This window comes from Athene cunicularia (assembly GCF_003259725.1).
Source record: "Athene cunicularia isolate RWA chromosome 1 unlocalized genomic scaffold, athCun1 chr1_part2, whole genome shotgun sequence".
NCBI classification, from domain to species: Eukaryota; Metazoa; Chordata; class Aves; order Strigiformes; family Strigidae; genus Athene; species Athene cunicularia.
The window spans coordinates 17,818,537-17,830,312 of NW_020799092.1; the positions used below are offsets into that span (position 1 = coordinate 17,818,537).

General features: G+C 47.8%; 1 protein-coding gene across 6 annotated transcripts in view; it reads right to left on the reverse strand.

The window, feature by feature from the left end:
• HIPK2 (homeodomain interacting protein kinase 2) overlaps window positions 1-11,670 on the reverse strand; it is a 131,992-nt gene extending 120,322 nt beyond the window's left edge. For 2 of the 6 annotated variants that reach the window (XM_026865929.1, XM_026865889.1), the window contains exon 1: window positions 11,399-11,670. The gene's annotated coding sequence lies outside the window, so the exon portion shown is untranslated. Of the gene's footprint in view, window positions 1-11,364 lie in introns of all 6 variants that reach the window. The other 4 variants (XM_026865897.1, XM_026865911.1, XM_026865919.1 and 1 more) reach the window with 4 other exon arrangements.
• Window positions 11,671-11,776: the final 106 nt, after the last annotated feature.

The window sequence follows — 11,776 nt, forward strand, 5'->3', positions numbered from 1 at the left end:
GTGTTCTGTACTCATGTATCTTCTGAGCAACTTTAATCCCCGATGGCATTGGACAGTTTGAGACTTGTGCAATTCCTCCTACCTGCCAACTTCTTTCCATCCTTGCACCACTAAGCTGGATCAAAAACTCTTCACTCAACATGGCCACCAAGCCCACCAGCAGTCCACCCCGATACCAGGAAGCTCCTGTGCACTGGGCATCACCTAATCCCAGCACTGCTCCATTGCTGACCCAGGGCTCATCCTGCAGCACATCGCTGTGTACTCCCATAATGGAACAAGCCCCATTACATGCACCCCTACCATACTGCATCGCTGAAGCTAGCTGACACATTACCTATCACTGCTCTGCTCAGATACCTCCCCTGCACTCCTCCCTGAGATACCAGAGTGCCTAAGCATGGGATCAAAACTGTTTGTCAATGTTAAGGTGCTCAAGACCATCACCAGAGATTTGCCATGTTAGAGATGACCCTACTCTGGGTATTTTGAAGACTAGCAATGGCCACTTAACTCCCCTGAAATTTTACCACCAGAGGAAGATTAACGATTGCACACACACACAGAGAGTTATGAGGGTATCTAAGAGGGTTTTCTTGGAATTTTTTCTCCAGCTTCTAAAGTCAATCATCTAAATAGGAAAGTAGCAATGCTGGCCAGAAACTACCACTATTTGGAGGCAAAACAAAGACCTGCTGAAAATCCTTGCCAAACTATTTGGAATTTGTCAACGCTAAATGCTGCCTAGGAGAAAATAAAACCCCATGCATTTTAGCTGGACATTCTTCACCTCCAGCCTCATGTTAGTCTTCCTACCAATGTAAGCACGGAGCAGCAGAGATACTCGTCCTTCTGCAATCCTGCTGCTGTCAGCTCCTGTCGGGGAAACAGCCTGAAGCCATGGAAGAACCATGCATGGTCACAAACCAGGCCCCTGACCCACTACTGGCACAGCTCTTCCAGAAACATCACTGTGACAAGCTAACACTGGGGTAAGGCTCAGACCACCTCTGCCACGATCACTCTCTGGGCAGGCTGGAGCATTGTCTGATGATCCTATTTCTGCTCATATCCTTCTTTTGGGTACTTCCTCTTCTCCCCATACCAGCTCTGGCTGATTTGAGCACCTGTCACATCCTTTCTCCAATACAGGTTGCGAGCTCTCTGGAGGAATGCCATGCCACGTTTGTCCATCGTTTGGAAAATATGCAGCACAGAGATCTTTGACTTGAGATCTCAGCTGCTAGTTGCCACAAAAAAAATGTGATTAAAATAAAAGCGAAGGTGCACCAGGAGACTGTTGTGCCTCCAAGTTTGCTCCATACTAGATTACTCTCAGGAGACACAGGAAAACTACCACTGAGATAAAAAAATAAATCTTGACCTACTAGGTTTACACAGAGACCAAAAATATGCGTCTGTATTGTTCTGACCTCCGGATCTTTTTTTTCCCTTTGCTTTTCCTAACCTTTAAAAGGGATGTAAGATAAACAGAAGAGAAACCAGGCAGACAACATCCTCAGAAGAGATGTAGGAATATAATCAAGCCCTCAGACACACACACACAAACAACATAATTTATCTCTTCCTCCTCCTGTTTGATATTATCCTCTGTTCTAGTATCATAATCTGTTGCTATGGAAACAGCTATGATGTCACTACGAGAGGTTTATGGATGCCTTGAACAGGAAGGAAAGGTACATGATGATGGGAGAGAAAAAAACCACCTACAAACAGCTGCTGAGCAGGAGACGTTCCAGGAACAGCAAGTGTTAACAGGGAAAAGATAAATACATTGACGGTGCTGGCGCTGCCGCAGACAAGAGCAGAATATAAACCACGTTTTAAAAATAAAGAATGCTTACAAATTTTGCCTACAAGTAAAAATATTCTGGGAAAGCTAAAGGAGCTTCCTGAAAAACCAAACTTTCTCTGAAATGTTCTGCAAGTTTTCTAGGACTGGATATTTTTTGAGCTTTGCTGCTAGAGTCCAAGTCTCCATCAACCCACTCCATCGTCTGCTGTAACATTCACTCCAGAAGTATTAGCGTAACACCCCACCAATGCAGCTAATAGTTAGGGAGCTTGCTGGCTGTTAGCTGTTGCATGTGCCTATATGATCTGTAACTAAGAAAAAAAAAAAAAAAAAGTCATATCTTCAAGCAAAAATAAACAGAATCATAGAATCATTTAGGCTGTAAAAGACCTTTAAGATCATAAAGTCCAATGCTAACCTATCACTGCCAAGTACACCACTAAACCATGTCCCTAAGCACCACATCTACAGGTCTTTTAAATAACTCCAGGGATGGTGACACAGTCACTTCCCTGGGCAGCCTGTTCCAGTGCTTGACAAGTGTTTCAGTGAAGAAATTTTTTCAAATATCCAATCTAAACCTTCCCTGGTGCAATCTGAGGCCACTTCCTCTTGTCCTATCACCTGTTGCTTGGGAGAAGAGACCAACACCCACCTCACTACAACCTCCATTCACATAGCTGTAGAGAGCAACAAGGTATCCCCTGGGTCTCATTTCTCCAGACTAAACACTCCCAGTTCCCTCAGCCACTCCTCATAAGACTTGGGCTGCAGACCCTTCATTGGCTTCACTGCCCTTCTCTGGACACACTCCAGCACCCCAATGTCTTTCTGGTAGTAAAGAGACCAAAATCAGTATTCAAGGTGTGGCCTCACCAGTGCCAAGTAAAGGGAGATGAGCACTTTCCTAGTCTGTTGGCCACACTATTTCTGATACAAGCCAGGAGGCTACTGGCCTTGGCCACCTGGGCACATTGCTGGCTCATTTTGAGCTGGCTGTTCACCAACACCCCCAGGTCCTTTTCCACCTGGCAGCTTTCCAGCCACTCTCCCCCAAGCCTGTAGCGTGCATGGGATGATTGTGACACAAGTGCAGGACACAGCACTGAACCTTATTGCACCTCATACAATTGGCCTCAACCCACTGCTCCAGCCTGTCCAGGTCCCTCTGTAGAGCCTTCCTACCATCAAGCAGATCAGCACTCCCACCCAAGTTGATGTTGTCTGCAAACTTACTGAGGGTGCATTTAATCCTCTTGTACAGATCACTGATAAAGATATTAAACAGAACCGGCCCCAGTTCTGAGCGCTGGGGAACACCTCTCGTCACCAGCCACCAGCTGGATTTAACTCCGTTCACCACAACTCTTTGGGCCCAGCCATCCAGCCAGTTTTTTACCCAGCGAAGAGTACGCTCATCCAAGCCATAAGCAGCTAGGTTCACCAGGGGAATGCTGCAGGAAACACTGTCAAAGGCTTTATTAAAGTCTAAGTAGACAACATCCACAGTCTTTTCCTCATCCACTAAGCGGGTCACCTTGTCAAAGAAGGAGATCAGGTTAGTCAAGCAGGACCCGCCTTTCATAAACCTGTGATGACTGGGCCAGATCACCTGGTTGTCCTGTACATGCCATGTGATGGCACTCAAGATGATCTGCTCCATAACCTTTCCTGGCACCGACATCAGACTGACAGGCCTACAGTTCCCCAGATCCTCCTTCCAGACCTTCTTGTAGATGGGTGTCACATTTGCCAACTTCTGATCAATTAGAACCTCCCCAGTTAGCCAGGACTGCTGATAAATGATTGAAAGTGGCTTGGTGAGCACTTCTGCCAGCTCCCTCAGTACCCTTGGGTGGATCCCATCCAGCTCCATAGACTTGTGTGTGTCTTAAGTGCTGTAGCAGGTTCCTAGTCCCTTGGATTATGGAGGCTTCATTCTGCTGCCTGTTCCTGTCTTCCCACTCAGGGGGCTGGGGACCCTGACAACAACTGGTCTTACTATTAAAGACTGAGGCAAAGAAGGCATTAAGTACCCCAGCCTTTTCCCCAACCTGCGTCACTGTGTTTCCCCTCACATCTAATAAATGATGGAGATTCTCCTTAGCCCTCCTTTTGTTGATAATGTGTTTATAGAAACATTTTTTATTGTCTTTTACAGCAGTAGCCAGATTAAGTTCTAGTTGGGCTTTGGCCCTTCCAATTTTCTCCCTAACTTTTTCCCGTGCATAACCTCACGACATCTTTGTACTCCTGAGTAACCTGCCCCTTCTCCCAGAGATAACAAACTCTACTTTTTTTCCCCTGAGTTTTTTCCTGAGCTCTCTGTTCAGCCAGGCCAGGCTGAACCCATTGGCTTGTCTTTCAGCACATCGGGACAGATTGCTCCTATGCCTTGAAGATTTTCTTCTTGAATAGTGTCCAGCTTTCCTGGACTCCTTTGCCCTTCAGGACTGCCCCCCAAGGGACTCCATCAACCAGGCTCCTAAACAGGCCAAAGTCTGCCCTCTAGAAGTCTAAGGTAGCAGTTCTGCTGACCCCCCCTCCTTACTCCTCCAAGAATCAAATATGCTAGCATTTCATGATCGCTGTGCCCAAGACAGCCTCCAACTGTCACATCACCCACGAGTCCTTCTCTGTTCGCAAACAACAGGTCCAGCGGGGCGCCTTCCCTAGTTGGCTCACTCACCAGCTGTGTCAGGAAGTTATCTTCCACGCACTCCAGGAACCTCCTAGACTGTTTCCTCTCTGCTGTTTCCTCTCTGCAGAGACGAACTGAATCCACTGGATCATATCCAGTAGCAAATAAACACCCTGACCCCAAACTATAAGCAAAAATAGAGCTCTTCCTGCCCTATTCACCCAAGAGAAAAACCATAATCTTATAGACTCGCTGCCAAATGTACTGACATACATGACCTGCTACTAGAGAGAACAGTATGTTGAGCCTCATACACTCAGACTGCACCCAGCCTTCAGGCCATGCACATCCGTGTCGGCATGATGCACGTGTGGTTCTCACCCATGAACTTAGGTGCTGATGACTGTGCTGCCACGCTCCTACCCATTTTGGTCACCCGGACTGGTGGTGAGATTAGGGCAGACATGGGAGGGGGTGGGACATGTGCTCTTAAAGACATTATGTGCAGGCTGTAGGAAAATTCAGCATGTGGGGCCTGACAGGGAGGAGGAGAGCAGATAAGATTTGTCCTGCACAGACATGGGAAGGGTAATAGCAGCAAGGGAGGAAATCACAAGGATCTCAGATCAGTGAAAAATGCTGGTGTTTTGGCTAATCTCTGGCCCATCAGGATTTCCTGAGCATGGAAACCAGGATCAAAGATCTTATGGGAATGCTATAGCATTAGTTTTGTCACCGGTCTCAGATCCAGCTGGGGGATCCCTAGGCAGGCTCTCCATCCCACATACGAGCATTAGGATATAGGTGCTATCTCCCGTCCTCACCCACCTTCCCTCCAAAGATGTCAGAGGCAAATGCAAGGAAAAAAAACCTGCGAGAGTTAAGTCAGTAAGGACAGCTGCAAAAACATTCCAAGCCAGGATCTTCAGCAATTCACTCAACTTTCTGTTCCTTGCTGGCCTTGGCTGTGACAGCCTCAGCCCCTGTACTTCTCAGTGATCACCTCCCTCTCTCCTGTTACAGTCACTTGCCCTCACCTCCCTTCCCCACCTGCCTCTCTCATCCTCTTCTCTCTTGTTGCTGACCTATTGCCTTACTTCTCAACATCCAGCCCACCCTTCCCTTCCCCAAACAAACCCCTCTCAAAAAATGTTTAAGGAAACCTTCACATTGTGATTTCCTCTCCCCAAAGTCCCCAGCCGGTTTGTATAATCCACCCTCCTGTGTCTTCATCTACATAAAATGCAAAACCTTACAGGTGGGAACTCTCTACCCCTTCATGTCAATGTCATGCCTACTGCAGTAAGATCCTGCTTTTGTTTGGCACTGGCACTACTATAGCAAATACAACTGTTCTTAGGAATACTTCAAAGGCACCAAAAGAAAGCAAAAGGAGGTCTGAAAACAATGACAAGAGTTTTGCGGTTTTTAGCTTATTTTATATTTCGGGTGCTAGGTTCTATTCCTATTTTTTATGAAACAATTTCTTCTCTTCTGTGCTTTCTATTTGGGACTGTGGACTGGAAAACTAAGCTGATCTTGGTGAAGAAACAGATTGTGCTTTTTTTAAATTGGCAGGTGACACCAAGCAGGAAGGGACTGCAAAGTCAGGGGAATTAGATTAGAATTCAAAACAATCCTGACAAATTGAAAATTACGGGTTGAAATTCAAATGGGAAAAACACAGAAATCATACGCTTAGGTAGGAAAGTGTAGCTCCACACATACAGGATAGAAAATGGCTCACAAAGCATCAGACCTCTTGGACAGGATCTGGGAGCCACAAGCTACACACAGATGAATGATGTCACGGTGCAAAAGTTAAACCAAACAGAAGCACTGCCGGTAAGAGATGTGAAGGAACACTTCTGCTCTACTTGCCAGCGCAGGACCCCAGGTAAAGCACAGTGCTCTAGCAGTGCCATTCAAGAGAGGTGGACCAGCTGAAGGGAACACAGAGAACTAGGCGGATGGTCAGAGCTGAAAGAGCTGAAGGATGTCTCTGAGAAGGGATTTAGCCTAAGGAACACAAAGCCAAGGAGAGAAATGACCGAGAGGAAGGAATAGTTTTTCCATACCCACTGTTGATAGGAGAAGGAATCACAGCAAGAAAAACAGAGCAGAGTTACAGAGGAGGTAAAATCTTTTTGATGACAAAGATATCTAAAGGCAACAATGACAGCCTGGGCAGGCTGTGGACCCTCCATACACAGAGAATATGCTGGACAAGCGTGTTAGGGAACATGCTGGACAAGCATGCATTTGGCATGGTAGATCCTGCTTTGAAAAACTTTCTGAAGTCTTTCCTATGCCCACTTCCTATGATTTCAATGATTTCAGTGAGAACTAAGTTTCTTCAGCATTTCAGCATAGCCCACAGACCAAGATAAACCTGTCAGTGTTTAGAACCGGAGAAGACATCAGCCTGCAGGGTACCGCTGTGTAACACCATTGTTCCAGGTCTTGCTAATGCCTTTAAGGATTAAAGGTTATAATGAACAGAGAAGACAGCTGCCCTTCTGAGTTTCCCAAGTATCTCTAGCAAATACCACTGCCTTGCGGGGTGACCTTTCCTGCTTTTCAGGGTAGGAGCTGTAAGTGACTGCTCTCACTGCATCTTTCCAGAGGCAGATATCAGCACAACACTGGAAGGTGAGCAGGACAGAGAACAAGGCATGAATAAAGAGTGAGCTTCAGCTTCTTCAAGCAAATCTCCCATTCAGTAGGAAATGCTGAAGGAAACCAAGGGAGCAAACTATGCTACCCTTCACCCAGCATAAAACTCCCTCTCCCTACAGAACACAACACAGACAGGCTAACACTCGCTGCACCGAGACGGCACTTGCCTCCTGCATAGCTCCCTGGGTTTCACTGGCACTGTTGCTGACCTACACTATGATCTGAAATCAGAATCAAGCCCAGGAACAGCTTGAGGGGCTCACATCTTGATGATGCTTGCCTCCCACTGGCTATTTTGTACCCTTCCTTCAAATAAGCAAAAGACTCTGTTTCTTGGCACCATTCTGTCAGTGCCTTGATCAGACAGCCACTCTTTATATAGCACCCTGAACGTATACAGCACTATAAAAACATAACTGTTACAGCTAATTATTACTTCCATTCAATAAATAAATTCTAATGGCATGGCTTTGTAATTCTTTTAGCCCTGACTCTGGACTCTCCAAGGTATTTCGCAATGTGGTGATGCCCTTGTCAGCCTGGAGAGACAGGGGCTGCTCCTCCGCTCACCTGCAGAGGTGCGGAAGTCTCAGAAGTTTACCACAGAAATTGCCCAACTTGAAAGGCTCCCGAATTCAAGAGTGGTCCCAAAATACATGCTCCTGCACTTTCCAGAGGAAGGACCTCAGTTGCTGATGTGGCCAAATGGAGGATTTATGTGCGCTCTCTGTGCTGTAAACAGGTGAAAGCAGTAACATGCCTCTATTCTTCCCCCACGATGAACAGACAAATTGCTAAATGCCCTATCATCTGAAGTTAAATTATCGCCTGGGTTTATATTCAAAACAAAAGCTGAACTCTGTACTGCTAGGGGGAACAGTTTCAAAAGAGAAGGCCTCCTGTTAAACACCTAGGTCCATGGCAGGGTATGTAAATAGCTGAAGAAACAACCTTTTCTCTAAACAGCCTTTAATTCTCACATCTTGTTATCCACCAGCTAACCTTCCAAAAGCAAGAAAAAGCCCTATAAATAATATTTCACATTCAGAGGGCAGACTTTTCCTAGTAAGGGTGAGGAAACAGCCTCATTTTTATAAATGGACTGATTAAGCTATAGAGGCCATGAGTCAGAAAGGTACTTCAGCATGTGGCCAGCTTTAAAGACAAACAATTCTAATGAAGTCAGCAACACTGCCTGTGAGCTTAAATTTAGGCACAGACCTTAAAATATCTTCTTAAACTGGGATCAGAGCGGAAAAGGGTGGAACTTTCAAAACCATCCAGTTTCAGCCTACCCATCCTCTACGGACACAGGGATGGGGACACCATAATAGCTGTCAGCCCACCACTGAATGTCTTTGCAAACTCCCCTCCTCAGGAGTCTTGCCCAAAGGAACGTGCTATCCTAGCTGCCTCAACACCTGCACGTAAGTGGTCTAATCTGCCTCATACCGGTGTCTCTCAGCCCAGTGCGAGCAGAAGGTGGCTGAACTTGCCCTTGCCATCTGGCAGGACTGCTCTAACACCATCACCTGAGGCCCACTTGGTGAGGCCAGGAATCAGGGCAGGGATTTACCTCCATGCCTAGGTCACCAATCCTTCCATGATTTGACATCCCTGAGCTTTCCCTCTGACCAAATATTCACATACTTTTACACATCATTGCTGTGATGTGGCCAAAACTGAGCCTTATTCGCTTAGCCAACCAAGTACGTTACCTGCCTCCAAATATTATGATCTAACTTCCAGAGGCTGGCCCAAGTTCAAAACTCTCACTGGCATCAGGGAGGTCTCTGGGCTGTCCCCCATCGGTAGAAGACATACACTGATCAGGGTGCACAGCCAGCTCTTACCCAGTCTGGATGAAACCACATCCAGTAGTTTCAAAGCACCACATGAAAGCGGGAGGTAAATAGCAACCTCAGGGTAAGTGGGGAAACCGAGGCACAAGAAAATGAAAATTACTTCATTTTCCAGGCCAGCTGAAGTGTCCAGCTGAAGCCAACAAGGTTTTCCCTACCTGCTACAGCCATGCAGAGGAACACAAAGTCCAAGAGCCAACGACTGTGGCAAGTAACTGCCTGCCTCTTTGTCCAAGCAGATTGTTTGTCTGCTTGCCCTAGCCCCTGATCCCAGCAGTGCTTTCCGCTTCCGAAAATAAAACTAGCATTTTTTACCCATCACATCTCAAACCCATTTAATCGCTAGACGCAGCAGCATGATAAGAACAATAATTATAACTGGAGGGGGCTGTTATCCTGGCTATAGCCATATCCTGAGCTAATAAAAACTTATGCTTTTGGTCCCAGCATTGACTTAGCTTAAGCCCTGGTTATTAATTCATAAACAGGAAGCGCCTCTGAGTTATCATCTCCCTGCTCGAACTTTGGGGTAAAGACCTTTACTCTGCCTCACTGGTGCCGCCTCCCCGATGAGCAAGTTTTGTTCGCTTTAACGAGATTTGAGGATGCATTCAAAACCCAGCAGGGCTGGCCTGTTCCTGGCATTAAACGGGATCTGATCCATGCCGCGTCCAGGGTCAGATTTTCAGCTTCCCAGCCCCTCGTGTGACAAGGACAGCGTGCAGGCAGGTTCCTGCCTGTGCTGAGCTCCAGCAGCGGCACCGGTGGTGAGGTGCAATTTACAAATATTACCCAGATTAATTCCATAAGCCACCCACATAGAAAACTACCGACAGGGCTGCTAAAAATACACCATGCATTGCAACAAAGTTGTCAAGAATAAGTAAGAAGCAAAGCAAAGAGGAACAAAACCAAAACAGAGGTAATCACTGTTTAGAAAATAAAGGTTAAGGCACGTAAACACCTCTTTTTACCCAATTCTGAAGGATGCCAGGTACGAGGCATCCAGGAAATCACTGGAAGCACCCTCCCAGGGCAGAAAGCTACCCACAGCCCAGGCACTGGTGACGTCTAGCAGTAAGTCCTCTTAAAACGGGGTCTCCCCTGATCCACAGAGCCTGGCTCCGTCCTCTGCACAGGAGAAAATGTCACACAACGAGCGCAGCAGTGATGATTTTGCACAGCAAGGGAAACAGTGCCTAGAGGAGAGTCTGAAGAACCAGATTCTCGCCTGCCTCAAGCCATTCCGCTCCTCTGAAGCTGTTACAGACGCCCCTGAAGAAGCTGCATCTCTGGTGCTCAGCAGGACAGCGGCCATTATTTTGCCCCAACTCTGGAGCAGAGGCCGTGCAGGATTACACCTGACGAGGGCCACTCTGACACTCAACGCATTTCCCTGTACAGCTCACAATCGAAACTAAAATCCAGGTCAAACATTGTGTGGCGGTGTTACTTCTGTTTTATTTTACTTGGTAGGGTTTTATGTCCTTCATTTTACTGTTCAGCTCTGCAATACCCGGAAAAAAATGAATGAGAAAAACCCAGCAGAGGAGAAGATGACAGCAAAAACTCCAAATTCCTTAAAACGAAACAGAAAATTCTCCTTGCACAGCGTGTGGGGGGAAGGATTTCACAGCAGATATTCACTTATTTATCATGCCTCGCCTATTAATATCAGGTGAGGCACGGTTCTGTTCCCAGAACCGGTATTTAAGCCAGCTGCTCAGCACAGGCACACACCACTCTCACCTACATGTTGAGAAAGGCAGGTGACTGTGCATGTGCTCTATGTTATCACTCACTTAAATTTCTACTGGAACCATTTCATAAGGCCTCCAAGGTGTCACATTTCCTCCCGGGGTGCCTTTTCTGTCAAAGGGCCTATGTTCTGAAATCCGTACGGTGGAGATACTATTTCACCTACCCTCACCTGCCTTGCGGTGGTGGCGGTGGGCGTCTGTGAGTGCCACCCGAGAGCGCTCGGTCAAGGGCAGGACCGGAGAAGCGACTGCCCGCTGCAGCGCTGCTCCGAGCCCTCGGCTCCTGCACTCTCCTCAGCAGCCTGACTGTACCTGATGCTCCAGAGGAAAGCGACAGGCCAGGCCAGCTACGCACACAGCATGAGGCTCGTACGGCAGTCCTTGCCTCCTTCCAAGGAGGAAATCGCATCCCCTTCGATAAGTAAGTTTTTATCTATGCACTGCGATATTGCAGGGAATTCGAAGGACCTCTCATGGCAACTAGGAGGCGAAAAACATTCATTAACCCCTCCTCCGCCTCCATCGAAGCCATCCAGCAGCAATTTAACCCGCAAACACGCTGCAACACAAAACAGATAAAACAATCCCTGTCAGCCTTTACGCTACCTGCTGGCTCCTGCCATTTGGGATATTCACCTACTTTAAGGCTTCAGGCGCGCTGCAGAGCCTGGCCGCGGACCCTCCCGCATCGGTCGCTGGGAATTTGTTTTCAGGGGTTGCTTTTCAGGGCATTTTTTTCCATCCGCTCGGTTTTTCCAGTCAGGCAGAAGCACGGGCGCCGCTGAAGTTAGGATGCTCTAAGGAACCGCTAAACTTTCACCGCACGCTTCGGTGCGGCACCGCCGCCTCCTCGCCGGGGGGAAGCCGGCGCCCTGCCCGCCCCGGCTGCGGCCGAGGCCTCCTCGCCGCTGCCTTCCCCTCCCTCCCCTGCCCTGCCCGGCTCCGGGGAGGCGGCCGTGCCGGCGCTCGGCGGGCGCCCGCTGCGGCGCGCCGGGAAGGGGAGCGCGGCCGGGCTGAC